This window comes from Heloderma suspectum, chromosome 2 (assembly GCF_057233095.1).
Source record: "Heloderma suspectum isolate Gila_16-S chromosome 2, 16-S_ref, whole genome shotgun sequence".
Lineage (NCBI taxonomy): Eukaryota > Metazoa > Chordata > Lepidosauria > Squamata > Helodermatidae > Heloderma > Heloderma suspectum.
Window position 1 is genome coordinate 271,433,339 of NC_139459.1, and position 19,896 is coordinate 271,453,234.

Sequence of the window (19,896 nt, forward strand, 5' to 3'; positions counted from 1 at the left end):
GGAAGGCTGAGCGCCGAAGAATTGATGCTTTCGAACTGTGGTGCTGGAGAAGACTCTTACGAGTCCCCTGGACTGCAAGGAGGTCAAATCAGTCAATCCTAAAGGAAATCAACCCTGAGTGCTCATTGGAAGGACAGATACTGAAGCTGAAGCTCCAATATTTTGGCCACCTAATGCGAAGAGAAAACTCCCTGGAAAAGACCCTGATGCTGGGAAAGACTGAAGGCAAAAGGAGAAGGGGACGGCAGAGGATGAGATGGCTAGATAGCATCACGGATGCAATGAATATGAACTTGAGCACGCTCCGGGAGAGAGCGCAGGACAGGAAGGCCTGGCGTGCTATGGTCCATGGGGTCACGAAGAGTCGGACACGACTGAACGACTGAACAACAACAACAAAAGCCAGAGTAAAAGCTAGCAAGGGTGTAAAGATCTGAAAACAGACACATAGTTAACACTTCACATTTGTTCATTATCTGCTCATCGTGCCCTACTAGCTCCCTATACAATATTGTCCAGAGATCCCCCCCAATAAGCATCCAGTAGCCCATCATTTCAGAATCATCCAAGGTTAGGTTAGGCTCTTTAAAAAAAACAGCAACCATTCTTAAGAGCTTTAGAGTCTTCAGCCTTGTCAGATCTGGGACCCACATGTAGTCTAAATATGCATTTAGGGCTCATTTTTTGGCTGAGAGTCAGCGTGGTGTAGTGGCTAGAGTGTTGCACTGGGAGCCAGGAGATCCGGGTTCTAGTCCCCACTTGGCCATGGAAGCTCACTGGATGACTTTGGGCCAGTCACAGACTCTCAGCCCGACCTACCTCACAGGGTGGTTGTTGTGAGGCTAAAATGGAGAGGAGGAGGATAATGTAAGCCGCCTTGGGTTCCTTGCAAGAGGAAAAAGGAGGGATATAAATGCAGTAAATAAATAAATACATTTCTTAATTTGTTTCCTATATATTTGCATGGTGGTAGCGCTGCTATCAAGACCCACCTGACCTCACGCCACGATCCAGTAGTGGGTCCGGACCCACCAGTTGAAGACCAATCCTTTACTGCAGGCTTCCCTAGCCCTCCAGATGTGTTGGACTGTAATTCTCCTCAACCCCAGCCATGCTTGCACCAAATTTGGGAAGGCTGCTTTAGAGGGTCAACATGACACTAATGCAGAGCTAGCATTTCTATAGTTTTGCCTATTTTAACATTGAAAAAAGAAGATAAAGATTCTACACAGTCCTGCAGTTTATAGTATTAACAGGTTTAACTGCTTTGGCTGCTAGGCCTTCCCCGTTATCTGAACCATGTGTTATTGAGTGTTCTCAGTCACACATACACATGTTCACACATGTACATGTGTACTCAGCTTACATGTGAAATTTTAGATCTTGAAGCTAGAGTCACAGTGCACCAAGTTCTTTTACCTGTTTCCTGTCTCCTGTCTCCTAGCTGAGCAGAGCAGAGCAGAGGAAGCTGCTCCAGCTGGTCTAGGGGCTATACAAGGAAGCAAGTTCCCAGAGAGAGACAGCGATCAGAGCATGTGAACAGGGAGAGCAAACAGGAGTTGGCCATGGGAGTGCAGCAGGGGAAGTCAAGGGGGAGGCCCCTAACTTTTTTTTTCATTTTTTAAAAATTTCTTTTTCTTGTAACACACACTTCCATACCAGTGGGACTGTGTTTTTAACCTTCAGTGAATAGAGGACAAAGCACAGGCTATTCCAGTACAATCAGAAAGCTAGAAACATAAAGGGAATAGAGACTATGGAAGGAAAAGACTCCCCAGTGGTGGTGACCTGCAAGGTCTGTGCCATGTTTGTTTTCTTGCCTGAGATCAATATGGCCTACATGTGCAACAAGTACAAGTTGATCATGCTGTTGGAAGAAAAAGTAAGAGGACTGGAGCGGTGAGTGTCGACCATCCAGGGCATAAGAGAACACGAAGAGTTGTTGGACAGAACGGTGGAACTACAGCAGCAAAGTGAAGAAGCTAGAAGAGCAACAGCAAGCTGAGGCAGAAGGGGAAAATGCTGAGGTGAGGAAAAATGAAGTAGAGGATACTCCTTGGAAAAGGATGACAGTTAGGAGCAGAAGAACTAGAAGTCACTCTATACCGGTGGAACTATGGAACCGTTTCCAGGTACTTGAGGATGAGACTGGAGGACAGCCTGCAGAGGAAGAATTACAGGGGAACCTGCATGAGAGTGAGCAAGAAGCTGAAGGTCAGTCAAGCATGAAACCAAGGCCTACAACAACAAGAAGAAATGAGTAGTAGTAGTGGGAGACTCCTTCCCGTGTGGGATTGAAATCCAAGTATGTTGCAAAGACCCATGGACTCGCTAGGTATGCTGTCTCCCAGGAGGACGGATTAGGGACATGACTGAAAGGTTGCCTACACTCATAAAGCCCACTGACAGGTATCCCTTTCTTCTCATCCATGTGGAACAAATGACACAGCTAAGCGGAGCTAGGAAGAAATCACGTCACGTCAGACTTTGAAGCTTTGGGAAGGAAACTCAAGAACTTTGGGGCCTAGATAGTTTCCTCATCCATCCTTCCAGTAGTTAGAAGTGGGACAGAAAGGGAAAGAAAAATACTCCAGGTGAATGACTGGCTACGAAGGTGGTGCCGACGTGAGAGATTTGGATTCTGGGCGCTATTAGTGTGGCTATACTTCCTGGAAGATGGACAGTTGGCAAGGGATGGGTTGCACCTCACAAAGGCTAGGAAGAATGTGTTTGGCCACAGCATGAAGAACTTCATCAGGAGGGCTTTAAACTGAATCTTACAGGGGAGGGAGACGTAACATTGAGGGTAACAATGAATGAAGGATCATGCACCGCAATGGAGAGAACAGCTCTAATAGCGCCCAACAATAGTCTTCACAAGCATGTAGGAAGAAAGCCAGACTATGAAGCACATGGTCTTCAATGTTTATACACTATGCCCAGAGTATGGGAAACAAACAGAATGAACTTGAACTCTTAATACAGGAGGGAAATTATGACTTGATAGGTGTAACTAAAACTTGGTGGGATGACTCCCATGACTGGAATACAGCAATTGAAGGATATAACTTGTTCAAAAAGAACAGGAGGAACAGAAAGGGAGGTGGAGTTGCAGTATATGTTAAAAATACAGATCTCTGCACAGAAATACAGGAAGATAAGCTTGGTAGCCCCATCGAGAGCATCTGGGTTAAAATAAATGGAGAAAAGAATAGAAGGAACCTGGTGGTCAGAGTCTATTACCGGCCATCCAATCAAGGAGGAAACGAGGATGAAACTTTTGAAAAGCAAATTGCCAGTGTTTCAAGGAAGTATGATGTAGTAGTCATGGGGGACTTCAATTTCCCCGATATTTGTTGGGAGACAAATTCTGCAAAACATGGCCCCTCCAAGAGATTCCTGACTTGTGTTGCTGATAATTTCCTCCTACAAAAAGTAGAGGAAGAAATTAGAGGATCGGCTATCCTTGACTTGATCCAAACCAACAGAGATGACTTAGTGGATAAAGTAGCAGTTATGGGAACTCTAGGGGAAAGCGACCATGCTATACTTGAATTCTTGGTTCTAAAGGAAGCAAAAGCTGAGTGTAGCCAAACGTGTACCCTGGATTTTAGGAAAGTCAATTTTAATAAACTCAGAACAATGATGAGTAAGGTCCCATGGCAAGTGACTCTAATGAGAAAAGGAGTCCAAGATGGGTGGGAGTTTTTTTTAAAAAGGAAATTCTAAAGGCACAATTACAATTCTAACAAGAAAAAAAGGCGGAAGACAACAGAAGAAGCCAGTGTGGGTTCACAAGAAGCTTAGAGATGACCTGAAAACAAAAAAGGACACATATAGGAAGTGGAAGGAAGGCCAAGCTACAAAGGAAGAGTACAGGCAGGTTGCACAGAATTGCAGGGATGGGGTCAGGAAGGCTAAAGCTGAGAACGAGCTGACGTTAGTGAGGGATGTGAAAAGCAACAAGAAGGCTTTCTTCAGATATGTACATAATAAAAGACAGAGGAAAGAAATGCTGGTTCAGCTATTAAATAAGGATGGCAAACTGATAACAGATGACAAGAAAAAGACAGAAGTACTCAATTCCTACTTTGGCTCAGTCTTCTCCTGAAAGAGGGTCTATGACCCCCCTGGCAAAGGCGAAGTACAGGCTGAAGGGGCAGGATTGCAGCTTGAGATCGACAGGCATATGGTCAAGGAACACCTCATTACTTTGAATGAGTTCAAATCTCCAGGGTCAGATGAACTGCATCCTAGAGTAATAAAGGAACTGGCAGAAGAACTCTCAGAACCACTGTCTATTCTATTTGAGAAATCATAAAGTGGTAAAGTGCCAGATGATTGGAGGAGGGCTAATGTTGTCCCTATCTTCAAAAAGGGCAAAAAGGAGGAACCTGGGAACTACAGACCAGTCAGTCTGGCATCAATCCCTGGGAAAATTCTGGAGCAGATTATAAAGCAATCCATCTGTAAGCACCCTGAAAACAATGCAGTGATTACTCAAAGCCAGCATGGATTTGTCAAGAACAAATCCTGCCAGATGAATCTGATCTCATGTTTTGATCAGGTAACCTCCCTTGTGGGCTGTAGGAATGCGGTGGACATCATATACCTCGACTTCAGCAAAGCTTTCGACAAAGTGCCCCATGATATCCTGATTAGCAAACTAGCTCAAAGTGGGCTAGATGAAAAAACTGTCAGGTGGATCCACAGTTGGCTACAGAATTGGACTCAAAGAATGCTTATCAATGGGACTGGGGAGAGGTAATGAGCAGGGTACCGCAGGGCTCAATCCTGGGCCAGGTGCTCCTCAACATTTTTATTAATGACTTGGAGGAGGAGGTGCAAGGAATGCTGATAAGATCTGCAGATGACACAAAATTGGGCGGGATAGCTAATACCCTGGAAGACAGAAACAGAATTCATAGTGATCTTGATAGACTGGAGTGCTGGGCAGTAAACAACAGAATGACATTTAATAGGGATAAATGCCAAGTTCTGCACCTAGGAAAAAGAAACCAAATGCACAGTTACAAGATGGGGGATACATGGCTCAACGACACTTCAAGTGAGAAGGATCTTGGAATTGTTGTCGATCACAACCCGAATATGAGCCAACAATGTGATGTAGCTGTGAAATGCTATTTTGGGCTGCATTAATAGAAGCATAGCTTCCAAATCCCGTGAAGTACAAGTTTTATTATTTATTTGTTTATTTCATTTCTGTACTGCCCAATAGCTGAAGCTCTCTGGGCGGTTCACAAAATTAAAACCAAACAACACACAATAAAACAATTTAAAATATATAGAACATTAAAACCACAATATAACAATACAACCACAATAAAACCTAGCAGCAGTGCAGGAGTTTAAAATACAGATTTAAAACAGCAAAGATAAAAATTTAGAAAGCTAAAATGCTAAAATGCCTGGGAAAATAAAAAGGTCTTCACCTGGCGCCGAAAGGAATACAATGTAGGCGCCAGGCGAACCTCACTAGGGAGCTCATTCCAGAGCCGGGGTGCCACAGCAGAAAAAGCCCTCCTCCTAGTAGCCACCCGCCTCACTTCCTTTGGCAGGGGCTCACGGAGAAGGGCCGCTGATGATGATCTTAAGGTCCGGGCAGGCACATATGGGAGGAGGTGATCCTTCAGGTAACCTGGCCCCAAGCCGTTAAGGGCTTTGAATGTTAACACCATCACTTTGAAAAGTTCCCCTCTACTCAGCACTGGTTAGGCCTCATCTGGAGTACTCTGTCCAGTTCTGGGCACCATACTTTAAGAAGGATGCAGAAAACTGGAGAGGGTTCAGAGGAGGGCAATGAGGATGATCAGAGGACTGGAAACAAAGCCCTATGAGGAGAGACTGAAAGAACTGGGCATGTTTAGCCTTGAGAAGAGAAGACTGAGGGGAGATAGGATAGCACTCTTCAAGTACTTGAAAGGTTGTCACAGAGAGGAAAGACAGGATCTCTTCTCGACCATTCCAGAGTGCAGGACACGGAATCATGGGCTCAAGTTACAGGAATCCAGATTCCGGCTGAACATCAGGAAAACCTTCCTGACTGTTAGAGCAATACGACAATGGAACCAATTACCTAGGGAGGTGGTGGGCTCTCCCACACTGGAGGCGTTCAAGATGAGGCTGGACAGCCATCTGCCAGGGATGCTCTGACTTGGATTCCTGCATTGAGCAGGGGGTTGGACTCGATTGCCTTGTAGGCCCCTTCCAACCCTGCTATTCTATGATTCTATGAAGCTTCTTCGTTGTAGCTGGTCCTAAACCCTTGCATGGTCAGCCTTTGTGGACAATGTGGAGATTTAGAGTAACGCATATCATTCATCCCAGTGAGAGCTGCAAACATTCTCACATCCACATGCTAGGGGGGAGCTACACAATAAGACAGCAGGCCACACTGAGAAGATCCTTCTATCAAGAGGCAGAAAGTGTCCGGACATAATGAATTATCTATGAGAGTGTGCTATGGTACCTTGAAGCTCATATCCTTAGCTAGCAGAGGTGATTCTCCCAAACATCGAAAGAAATGAAATAAACTGGCAAGGAAAAAGAAGGCATTTGCTCAGAAATTACTCTTTGGATCTGAAACTGCAAAACTTCAGTGTACCATATGTTATGTTTCCCACCCCCGGTGTATAATTTCAGGAGGAAAATTCTGTCTTCCCAATTTTAGTATCCAATCCAAAAAGTTACACCTAGCCTACTAGATAATATGTGATTAGTCTAGAAGACATAACGTTCTGATCTTTAATGTACTCTCAGGATCCAGAACAGGGATTCTAGAAGCAGTTCACCTGACATTTCAGGTAAAATTTAGGTGCTGGCAGGACAGGAAGGCCTGGCGTGCTATGGTCCATGGGGTCACGAAGAGTCGGACACGACTGAACGACTGAACAACAACAACAACAACAAACCTGACAGAACCATAGGGTTAGAGAAATCTTTCTCCTATTCGGTCTTCCTGCTGGATACACACATACAAAACTTTCTGAAAGCAGATGGAAGGCATAGGAAATGACAGTGTTCCTTTTTTTTTTTTTTTTTACTTCTGAACTTTGTTCTCTGCCCAGCTATTCTTTTTTTTTTTTTTTAAAGCTGCATGGCTTTTCACCTACAAACTTTCAAAAAAGGAAATTCAACATGATGTGTTAATTTCTGATAAACAATGCTAAGTTAGGTAGACAAGAACCTAATCCTGCTGAACTAAGGCTTTTTTCTTGATTAAAAAAGAAAGATACTTTATCTAGTTTTTCCAAAGTCCTGTTGCCTACTATACTATACGTTTTTATCAACTCAGTTTGCACTGTTATCCTCCAGGTTAATATACCCGTGTTATCTCTGAGATAATAGCTACACTGCTTGCTTCAAGAGGAGCAATGTGCTTATTTAGCAAATAACTCGGGAGTGTGAGTGTCTTGTTCTTCTGAAGCTTCACTGTGTCCCCTCATTTCTCTCTCAGAGAAAATGTCAGGGATGCATTCCTCCCGGGGATTATTCAAGTCAGGGGTGATTTGACAGATTCCTTTCAACCTATAATAGGGATCTAAAAGTACCCCACACTCAGTAATGTGGGTTTTCCAGGAAATTTTGCACTATTTTGCATAAGAAAATGTTCGGTTTGCATCAGAAAATTGCATCAGAACAATTTTAGTTGTATTTAGTAAATAACAAAGCATTAAAAAGTACCACATGTTATTTTTTTTTAACCCAAGACACCACAAGTATTTGACCTGAAATATTTGAGGGGAAAAAAATTAAAGCACACTTAATGTGATTTAAATGATATATTATGTAGAATTTTTAATTGGAATACCTGTAAACATTTAAAGAAAATAGCATGTACTTCCTTTACATTGCTTAAATTTAAGGAAAAAAACAAAGATACTGAAAACTGTTGACACAGTAAGGGTGCAGTCCTATGCGTGTTTAGACAGAAAAAGCCCAGCAACAACTAACATGCTGGGGAATGCTGGGAGTTGTAGGATTTTCTTCTGCCTAAACATGCATAAGATTGCGCCCTACTTAATGTTAGCAACCCAACAAAATGTGTATGATATGCTGACAACCACTCATCTATTTCAACAAAGTTCAACTGTCTTCCAGTGAGGTTGTTGGGGCACCCTCAGTTTCTCTGTCCCTACTTTATAGTTCCATTTCACTCTGAGACATACATATTTCAATGACATATATATATTCTTTCACATCCTCGCTAGGATAATCACCTGAAAATCGTTAATTACAACTTTGAAACTGCCAAGCTTGCCTAATATACAACATTGTATTTGCAATTGGCATCCATTCATTTTTACTAATGAACATAGGAAATGGAAAATTTTCCACGGAAAAACAAAGCATTGGAAAACTTTCTGCTCCATATCACTGCCCACGCTAGCAGGGACAAACAGACTGGAGGTATTAACTCGACCCACCCCCTCTTCATTACTCATTCCTCCAATACCAATAAAAAACACTAAATTTGACACTGATCCAAAGTATGTCCTGCCACATGCATTAGGCCAGATATAATTTGAGATAGGTCCTTGGTGAGACAGGTAGTCATGATGTTGTTCAGTCGTTCAGTCGTGTCCGACTCTTCGTGACCCCATGGACCATAGCACGCCAGGCCTTCCTGTCCTGCGCTCTCTCCCGGAGCGTGCTCAAGTTCATATTCATTGCATCCGTGATGCTATCTAGCCATCTCATCCTCTGCCGTCCCCTTCTCCTTTTGCCTTCAGTCTTTCCCAGCATCAGGGTCTTTTCCAGGGAGTTTTCTCTTCGCATTAGGTGGCCAAAATATTGGAGCTTCAGCTTCAGTATCTGTCCTTCCAATGAGCACTCAGGGTTGATTTCCTTTAGGATTGACTGATTTGACCTCCTTGCAGTCCAGGGGACTCGTAAGAGTCTTCTCCAGCACCACAGTTCGAAAGCATCAATTCTTCGGCGCTCAGCCTTCCTTATAGTCCAGCTCTCACAGCCATACATTACTACTGGGAAAACCATAGCTTTGATTAGACGGACCTTTGTCGGCAAGGTGATGTCTCTGCTTCTTACTATGCTGTCTAGGTTGGCCATAGCTTTCCTCCCAAGGAGCAAGCGTCTTTTAATTTCATGGCTACAGTCACCGTCTGCGGTGATCTTGGAGCCCAAGAAAGTAAAATCTGTCACTGCTTCCATTTCTTCCCCTTCTATATGCCAGGAAGTGATGGGGCCAGATGCTATGATCTTAGTTTTTTTAATGTTGAGTTTCAAACCAGCTTTTGCACTCTCCTCTTTCACCCTCAACAAGAGGCTCTTTAGATCCTCTTCACTTTCTGCCATTAGGGTGGTATCGTCTGCATATCGGAGGTTGTTGATAATTCTCCCAGCAATCTTAATTCCGACCTCTGATTCATCCAACCCGGCATTTCTCATGATGTACTCTGCATATAAGTTAAATAAGCAGGGTGACAATATGCAGCCTTGTCGTACTCCTTTCCCAATTTTGAACCAATCGGTTGTTCCATGTCTGGTTCTTACTGTTGCTTCTTGACCCTCGTACAGGTTTCTCAGGAGACAGGTAAGGTGGTCTGGTACTCCCATCACTTTAAGAATTTGCCACAGTTTGTTGTGATCCACACAATCAAAGGCTTTAGCGTAGTCAATGAAGCAGAAATAGACGTTTTTCTGGAATTCTCTTGCTTTCTCCATGATGCAGCGAATGTTGGCGATTTGATCTCTAGTTCCTCTGCCTCTTCGAAACCCAGCTTGTACTTCCGGTAGTTCTCGGTTCGCATACTGCTGAAGCCTAGCTTGTAGGATTTTGAGCATCACCTTGCTGGCATGTGAAATGAGCGCAATTGTGCGGTAGTTTGAACACTGTTTGGCGTTGCCCTTCTTTGGAATTGGAATGTAAACTGACCTTTTCCAGTCTTGTGGCCACTGTTGAGTGTTCCAGATTTGTTGGCATATTGAATGCAGCACTTTAACAGCATCATCTTTTAGGATTTTAAATAGCTCAGCTGGAATACTGTCATCTCCGCTAGCTTTGTTGTTACTAATGCTTCCTAAGGCCCACTTGACTTCACTCTCTAGGATGTCCGGCTCAAGTTCAGTGACCGCACTATCATGGCTATCAGGGACATTCAGATCTTTCCTGTATAGTTCTTCTGTATATTCTTGCCACCTCTTCTTAATCTCATCTGCTTCTGTAAGGTCCCTGCCTTCTTTGTCCTTTATCATGCCCGTCTTTGCACAAAACGTTCCCTTGAGATCTCCAATTTTCTTGAAGAGATCTCTAGTCTTTCCCATTCTGTTGTTTTCCTCGATTTCTTTGCATTGTTCATTTAAGAAGGCCTTCTTGTCTCTCCTTGCTATTCTCTGGAACTCTGCATTCAGTTGGGTATATCTTCCCCTTTCTCCCTTGCTTTTCGCTTCCCTTCTTTCCTCAAGTACTTGTAAAGCCTCATCAGACAGCCACTTTGCTTTCTTGCATTTCTTTTTCTTTGGGATGGATTGAGTTGCTGCCTCCTGAACAATGTTACGGACCTCCGTCCATACTTCCTCAGGCACTCTGTCTATCAGGTCTAATCCCTGAAATCTATTCCTCACCTCCACTGTATATTCATCAGGGATATGATTTAGGTCATACCTGAACCGTTTAGTGGTTTTCCCGACGTTCTTCAATTTAAGCCGAAATTTTGCAAGAAGCAGCTCATGATCTGAGCCACAGTCAGCTCCAGGTCTTGTTTTTACTGACTGTATGGAGCTTCTCCATCTTTGGCTGCAAAGGACATAATCAATCTGATTTCGATATTGACCATCTGGTGACGTCCATGTGTAGAGTTGCCTCTTGTGCTGTTGGAAAAGAGTGTTTGCTATGATCAGCATGTTCTCTTGGCAAAACTCTATTAGCTTTTGTCCTGCTTCATTTTGTACACCAAGGCCATGCCTGCCTGTTATCCCGGTGATTTCTTGACTTCCTACTTTAGCATTCCAATCCCCTATGATGAAGAGGACATCTTTTTTTGGTGTTAGTTCTAGAAGGTGTTGTAGGTCTTCATAGAACCGATCAACCTCAGCTTCTTCGGCCTCAGTGGTTGGGGCATAGACTTGAATTACTGTGATGTTGAATGGTTTGCCTTGGATTCGTACTGAGATCATTCTATCATTTTTGAGATTGTACCCCAGTACTGCTTTTCCCACCCTTGTGTTGACTATGAGTGCTACTCCATTTCTTCTAAGGGATTCTTGCCCACAATAGTAGATATGATGGTCACCTGAATTAAATTCGCCCATGCCTGTCCATTTTAGTTCGCTGATTCCCAAGATGTCGATGTTCAATCTTGCCATTTCATGTTTGACCACCTCCAGCTTACCTTGATTCATTGATCTGACATTCCAGGTTCCTAAACAATATTGTTCTTTACAGCATCGGATTTTCTTTTCACCACCAGACACATGCACAGCTGAGTGTCCTTTCGGCTTTGGCCCAGCCGCTTCACTCTTTCTGGCGCTACTTGGAAATACCCTCTGCTCTTCCCCAGTAGCATATTGGACACCTTCCGACCTGAGGGGCTCATCTTCCGGCGTCATATCTTTTAGCCTTGTGATACGTTCCATGGGGTTTTCTTGGCAAGAATACTGGAGTGGGTTGCCATTTCCTTCTCCAGTGGACCACATTTTGTCAGAACTCTCCACCATGACCTGTCCGTCTTGGGTGACCCTGCACGGCATAGCTTATGGCTTCACTGAGTTACGCAAGCCCCTTCGCCACAACAAGGCAGTGATCCATGATGGCCATGAAACAAATTGGTCAAAGTAGGACCTCAAGGGCTCCTGCAGTTGATCCCCTGAGCCTACATGAAGGAAGCTCCAAGTCTTCTGACATTAGTGCTGTAGTCATTGACCCAACCATTTCATTGCCCTCATTTCCTCAGAATTCCAGCGAGCCAAAATAGCTATGATTCGGGCAAGGAATTTTGGGAGCAATCATACTGAGGGGCAAGGCATCTCCTCACTCCAAGTGGAGACAAGGCAAGGATGGGGAACCTTTTTTTCCTGTCAAGGTCCTCATGATATTAGTTGAAATCTGTTGGGATTCACATTCCAGCAGTGGATGGGACCAGAGACAAAAGAAGGTGGAGTTATTTATTTGTTTGTTTGTTTGTGGCATTTACATATAGCTGAATATCATAAAATCTCTCAACGGCTCACAATATTAAAATACAATATTAAAAACACAACATTAAAACCCAGCATTAACAACACTTCCAACTACAATAAAAAAAATCAAGGGGCAGTAAAATGGAGCAGCATAGGCTTATAATGTGTAACCTGTGCCTTTTTGTACATTCTGTTGTAAACAGTTGAACTTCGCCTTCCATTGTGGGGGTCCATGTTGTACCTTAATCTGGGCACAATCTAACGAAAGCAGGGACGTTAAGCACATGTTTAACTCTCTCCCACTGAAATCAATAGGACTATAAAGTGCTTAACCTCGTCTGGAGAATGGCTTTATTTTTAAAATCCAAGGTTTGTTGTCCCAAATTACTTGTATGTAGACTATTCCAGAGGCACCAGGGATGGAAAATTATTTCTAGAATTGGAACATCACCAGGACCCGCCTCATGAAGTCTTTGTTTGGGAGATGCGGGAGACCAACCTCACAGCCAAAATAAGCCCTGAGATTAATGAGGAAGTGCCTGTTAGGGAAACGTAGAACTTGGGTGTTGATGTGTTCAAAAACATGCTCACTTATCTTGTAGTCAATATACTAAGACAGGCAAATCTCGTCTGTTTGAGTTAGGGATGTGACCTTTAGAGTTCTGTGGAGTTATGTGTGTGTTCAGGATGCAACAGGTGGGAAAAGACATTTGCATCCAAGACTTCACCTTCCCCAACTTGTGCAATGTTCTGTCCATCAGCATTGAAGTTGGGAGGCAGAGCAGGGTGGAATAAATAACATCAATGACCCAGAGCAAGGTGTGGTCTATGACTTAGGGCTGTGACCTTGGGAGAGTCTACATGTCCACATTTGGGCCATGGGCTGGATGTTTCCCACCCCTGAACTAGGGTTTTGGCAGGATTGCCAACCACATCTGTGGGAAAATCTCATAGAGACATCAGGAAACCATCAAAACTAGTTTACCATCCCTGTGGATGCCTGAGGCAGTATATAGGCCAAACCCGATCAGATAGTGATCTGTGTGTGACAATGAGTCAGATACATTCGCATTTTATTCTACAAGCCAAAAGCCATGACAAAAGGAGCATCACATTAAAAAATACAGATAACTGGGAAAGAGAAAGTAAAAAAAGGAGAAAAATGTATACAGGACAGTATGGATTCCAAGCTCCAGCTTCCCCCAACATACCAGCCAAGTTTGCTCTGATTTTCTTTGTTGATAATGCAAACGTCAATACTCTATAGGTACTTCCCGCACCTATGTCTGAAAGCAGATAACAGACTGTTTGTACATCTGAAGCAAATTCAAGAGTTCTTAGGATTTTGTTGTTGTTCAGTCGTTCAGTCGTGTCCGACTCTTCGTGACCCCATGGACCATAGCACGCCAGGCCTTCCTGTCCTGCGCTCTCTCCCGGAGTGTGCTCAAGTTCATATTCATTGCATCGGTGATGCTATCTAGCCATCTCAACCTCCGCCGTCCCCTTCTCCTTTTGCCTTCAGTCTTTCCCAGCATCAGGGTCTTTTCCAGAGAGTTTTCTCTTTGCATTAGGTGGCCAAAATAGTTGAGCTTCAGCTTCAGTATCTGTCCTTCCAATGAGCACTCAGGGTTGATTTCCTTTAGGATTGACTGATTTGACCTCCTTGCAGTCCAGAGGACTCGTAAGAGTCTTCTCCAGCACCATAGTTTGAAAGCATCAATTCTTCGGCGCTCAGCCTTTCTTATAGTCCAGCTCTCACAGCCATACATTACTACTGGGAAAACCATAGCTTTGATTATACGGACCTTTGTCGGCAGGGTGATGTCTCTGCTTCTTACTATGCTGTCTAGGTTTGCCATAGCTTTCCTCCCAAGGAGCAAGCGTCTTTTAATTTCATGGCTCAAAATCCTACAAGCTAGGCTTCAGCAATATGCGAACCGAAAACTACCGGAAGTACAAGTGGGGTTTCGAAGAGGCAGAGGAACTAGAGATCAAATCGCCAACGTTCGCTGGATCATGGAGAAAGCAAGAGAATTCCAGAAAAACGTCTATTTCTGCTTCATTGACTACACTAAAGCCTTTGATTGTGTGGATCACAACAAAATGTGGCAAATTCTTAAAGTGATGGGAGTACCAGACCACCTTACCTGTCTCCTGAGAAACCTGTACAGGGGTCAAGAAGCAACAGTAAGAACCAGACATGGAACAACCGAGTGGTTCAAAATTGGGAAAGGAGTTCTTAGGATACCCGCTATAAATTTAACTCTAATGCCACTGAACAAGGGGCAATCCAGGAGGCGATGCAGCAAATCCTCAATCTGACGTGGCCATTTTGGACATGCCCGCCACTCACTGGGGACTATGCTGCAGTGTTCTTCCACCACAGCTGAAGGCATCACACAAAAATGTCACTCAGGAAACATGTGTCTTTGTGCTAGGAGAATCAGATCATCCAAATGTTTCGCTTTATCATGGGCCCTTCTAAGCTGAGGGAGCTATTTCACGATATTTAAGGTTTGAATTGTCCCAACGTCATGAAGAGCATCCCAAGCAAATACCCCGTGGCTGATATTTCTCTTACTCAGCTGGCCCACATCACTTAGCCACCCCACATTACAAAGGGCTTTCAGGGAGTTAACCAATTGAACATGTATATCTATTGGATGAGTACTAGTATATGCCACCCTTACTAGCCACTGCATCAGCAGGGCCAAGATCCTTTAATGAAATCTCAAGAGGCAACTATGAATTCTTGCAGTAATAAAAGAGCAGCCAACCTCCATCTGCAGCAGAGCCATTGGGGTCCCCCCAGGGAGTGCTAGAATAGACTTAAGAAATCTACTCTGGAGCTTCTCCAGAGCTTCAGCAATCCTGCCATCATTCACTCTGCACATACCTGGCCATTCCCCAATCCAGTATAAAACACCAGATCCAAGACTGGTCCTCTGAAGTTACCTCATTGATTTGGGTAGGAGGATTGGGAACCGAGTGGTGAATGCCTTAGATCAGCCTTCCTCATTCTGGTGCCTTTCAGATGTGTTGGACTACAACTCCCAGCACCCCTCATGCAAGACAGGGGATGCAGGGAGTTGTAGTCCAACACATCTGGAGGGCAACAGGTTGAGGAAGGCTGACTTAGATAGAACTTTCTCGTCTGACCAGCATCTCTAGTAGTCAGGGAGAAGGATACCAGTATTAGTTCTACATGATTTTTTAAAGTCTAGCAGCACCTGATACACAACCCCTTTTGCTGGTTTATCTCCTGTTAGTTTAAGGTGGAGCAAACATTCTAACTTTCAAGTTACACAAAAATAATCCATCTGAGATTAAACATATCCTTGGGAGCTATGCCTTCTTTTCTTCTGGCTGTAACCTGCAGCCCATTAACAGTCCAAAATTCTGAGAACTAATTTATAGGGTAAATCATTTACCATGCAGATGATAATTATTCCTAGATGCATTGCACTGTGTGGTATCTTACTGGCCACAATCCTGGATTGTCTCCTGGTGCTGAAAAACTCAATGGAGCTAAGCGACTGCTCAGAAAAAATTACATGTAGCCCAGCTCTGTGCAGGTTTAGCTGGAAGTAAGTGTCAGTAAGACTGCAGTCCTATGCCCAGTTACCTGTAAACCCTATCAAACTCAATAAGATTCACTTCTGAATCGACATGTATAAGATTGCACTGTATGTTTGGTGGGATAAAGAGTATAATTCTATGCAGGTTTACTCTAAATCTTACCAAGTCCAATGCTACTTATTCCCAAGAAAGTGTGCACAAGACTTCACTTATATTATCATTCACTATTTACAAATCTAAGTACTAATCTACAAATAGTACTTACAAAGCAAGTACTATTTCACTTCAAAAGTTGACTGTCCTAGGAGTCTTCCTCTCTCGCCTTTGCAGTTACTTTTATTCTGAAAATTAATTTAGGAACTGAAAACGAAAGCAGCTATTTACCTGTCTAGTCTTTGCTTGCTTACCTCACAGGCGAGAACTCTGTGCTCCCGGCAAGAAAGTCCATCAAAATCACGGCGCCTGCCTTCTTCCCCCTCTGTTGCTGCTGCTGCTGGCTTTGGCAAATGTATCACAGTTGCTGGCAACACAGGAGGGGCGGGTATGTAAGCAAGCAGCTGACTTGTCTCATTCTACAAAGCTCATACATGAAGCTACAGATAAGGGCATTATTCATGCTGGCCAATGTGTCATCTCGTAAGAAGTGTATGTCCAGGTAGATTATAATAACATAAGATCTAGAAGAAATACTTCTTTTTGTACTAATAAGCCATTTGTTAAAACTTTAGTGGCATGGAGACAGACTTATACCACTTAGAAATATTTATATCACAGGGGACAATGTCAGCATTGAACAATCGACCACTCATATTGATTTCAAAAGGGATTTCACAAGGGCTCTGGCACTGATCTCTCTCCCTCTTCCAGTTTCTGTCCCTGCTGGATATCTTCCAGGGCAGTGATTATTACCTTGAGTGGCAGTTGCAGACTACTATTTTAGTTGTTCTTGATAATCAGCTGCTTCTCTCAGCTCTGGCTGAGTCCCTTTCTAACATTTTAGCCAGTCCACAGGAGGCTTCTTGAGAAGCTTCCGAACTAACACTTTTCCTTCTTCCGAAGCAGCTGAATGCACTGAGTAAAGGGCTGGTGTTGCTAGACTTGCATTATGCGCCATATCACCAAGGCATCCGTCAGTCAGGGCTCTACTCTTTAGGACAGATGAGGTGGAATTTTCATCGCATCCTTTGTTCTGCAAAAGATATTCAGTGTTTTTTATTTTTATCATGGTCTTGCAAGCCGCTTGAAATGGTGCAATAGACTGCTGGTTCAGATCACTGTCCTAATTTAGGGCATAGGGTGAGAGGAGCAGGGATGGGGAAAGAGATGAGAAATGCATGGGATCCACTCTCACTGGAGAACCTTTGTTAGTGCAAAGGTCAGGGAAACGTATCACCTCTCTACTGACTCTGTACCTTGGCCAGCATATAATAGGTCCATATTCAGTCCTCTGCCTCATCCCAACTGATTGTTTTCACTGATTTCTTAGGAGCTCCTGCTGCTATAGTGCCTCCGTCCTAGACAGCCAGTTTCAAAAGGAAATTTGGCAAACGTGATTGCAGTTCCAGTAACCCCTGAGACTGACCGTGGCCAAAGATAGCAGGCTCTGGAAACAATGGCAGCACATGCTCACTGCTTAAAAATAGATTGATGCACTGTTATGTTATGATCTTGAACCATATTAGACATCCCTCGAGAAATATTCATATTGGCTGGATGTACGAAATCCTCTGAAGTTTAATTTTTGTACATGCTCCAATACATCTTCCTGTAACTATGGACACACAACCTGAAATAACCTCAAACATCTCATCATGCAACTGAGGAGCTGCCATGTGAAGTAATATTGGAAATCTCTTAGTCCTTGATGATTGGCCTATCTGAAATTAGCTTATTCTAACTTCCCAGTAGCAATAACAATCACAGAAAAACATATAAGTTAAAAAAGTCAAGGACTTGGCGAGGAATCAACACATCAACAGTAGAATTCTCCTAATTATACAAGTCTTGAACTCTGCTGAAGTAAAGACCCATGCAGGGGTGTTGGTTGTAGTTCTTTTATGACATGAAATGATAATCTACTTGTCCATTTATTGTCCAATATACAGGCAATTAAAATATACACCTTACAGTCTAATCCTATGCAAGTAGGGTTACAATATTTAATTAATCAGATAGACGGATTAAAGTAGGGTTACAATATTTAGTTAATTAATCAGATAGACTGATTAAAGTAGGGTTACAATATTTAGTTAATTAATCAGATAGACTGATTAAAAAACCTTTGCTGTATGAGCATGAAAGATCCCCAGCTGATGAAACATCACAGAGAGATAAAATTATTTTATAAGAGAGGGTTTTTGAATTTGTGATTGGATGGAGGAAAAACACTCAGGACAGAAAGGTAGAGTTAGGTGTCATCCATGTGTAGGTCATGGGAGGTGAGGCTGCAGGCCTAATCCAGCCGATGGAGGTTCCCCATCTGGCTCATGGAGCCTCCTTGGATTTGTCCATGAAGTGGGGCAAGCCCCACCCCCAGAGGAATCCCCACTGTTATCTCTGATCTGAGATTGGAGATAACAGCAGGTGGTGGGGGATTCAGCTGGCATTGGGAGAAGTGGCTGGCCCTCCCAGGCCCAGCTGAGTTCCTTTCTCTGTGCCTCTCTCAGCATGAAGAAAGGCAAAATGGGCAGGGGCAGGGCGCTGACATCAGCAGACATAGCCACACCCCGTGACATAATCTGTCCGGTGTAGGAACTGGTGGGGGGAATTTGGCTCCCCACCTAAAATTGGTACTACAAGCCATGGAATCTGTGATGAATTCACCAGGACCGGTATGTAGACAGAAAATAGCAGAAGGCTAAGAACAGAACCCTAAAGGAACCCAACAGAGAGAGGGAAAGCAGAAGAATAGCTTCCCTGTGTGGAACATTAAAAGAGCAATTAGACAGGTAGCAAAAGAACCAACTGAGAACAGACTCACAAAGACATAGGGCAAAATAGAAGCCAAGCAAAACTGAGTGATGAAATGTATCAAAGGTGGTAGAGAAGTCAAGGAAGCTGTGGACCAAGTTGAGACCTTTGGATTTGGCATCAAGGAGATTATCCATTATTTTGGTAGGGTGATTTCAATAGTGTTGAGGACAGAAGACAGATTAGACAGGATCTAAAGCAGAGCTGGAGAAGAAAAGGTTGAGAAAACAGGAATAAGCAGCATCCATTTGTCTTGGAGATAAAATGTAGAAGGAAAAGTGGGTGAAATTGGACCATACACACACACGAATGTAGAATGGAAGAAACCATGGTGGAGAGAGAGATTGTTAATGTGATCATGAGGATATTAGCTGGGGAGATGGCCTGGGAGGGTACAGGATCAAGGGAGCACATGGGGGAGTTAGATGAGGATAACAGGGTAGTCAACCCATCAAGTGATACAGGGGAGCAGGAAGAGGAAAGGGTTGGGGGACAGACAGAACAGAGTAGAAGATTCTAGCACTGAAAAAGTAGGCAAAGTCTAAAGCAGTCGGTAGAGAGGAGGAACTGAGAATTTCTGGACCTGGAACTGATCAGGTTGGCATTGTTGTGTTGTTTGGACAGGTAGATGGCAGAAGAAGAGGAGAGGGAAAATTTATAGTGGACAGAATCAGCCATATTTTTCTGTTCTCCTCCTGAGATATTGTGCTGCACAAGAACATGAATGGAAATACGGGATGGAGTGAGTCAGGGCTAGGGACAAGAGGGGTGAATACTTTGTTGAAAGATCTGAAAACAGGGATGAATTGAAGGTGGAAACTGCAGCGTTTAAAGAGCAGGCATAAACAACAGATGAGAGGAAACAAAGCCTCAGAGAAAGTCATTGGATCAACGTACTGGAGGTCATGGGAGCCAGAGGCAAAAATGTGAAGAGAATGGACTGTGAGCCTTGTTGAAGGTGATAAGCTGGTAATGTTAGCGAAAATACCACAGGAGAGAGTTAGGGACGGAGCAGCTCAGAGTCCAGAAAGCCCAAGGAACATGTAGGGGGAATCTGTCCAAACGAGGAATTCTTCTTGTTTCAAAAGGGCTTGCCTCCTACTAAGGCTGCAATAATCCCATGCAGTTACTTGGGAATGAGTCCCAGCAGGGGCGTTGCTAGGTTCTTAAAAGATCCAGGGCACAGGC

General features: G+C 43.6%; 1 protein-coding gene across 2 annotated transcripts in view; it reads right to left on the minus strand.

Annotated features, from left to right (window-relative positions):
- Positions 1-16,260, minus strand: part of FAXDC2 (fatty acid hydroxylase domain containing 2) — a 42,753-nt gene extending 26,493 nt beyond the window's left edge. Inside the window, exon 1 of one of the 2 annotated variants that reach the window (XM_084839234.1) lies at positions 16,146-16,253. The gene's annotated coding sequence lies outside the window, so the exon portion shown is untranslated. Of the gene's footprint in view, positions 1-16,145 lie in introns of both variants that reach the window. The other variant, XM_084839233.1, reaches the window with a different exon arrangement.
- Positions 16,261-19,896: the final 3,636 nt, after the last annotated feature.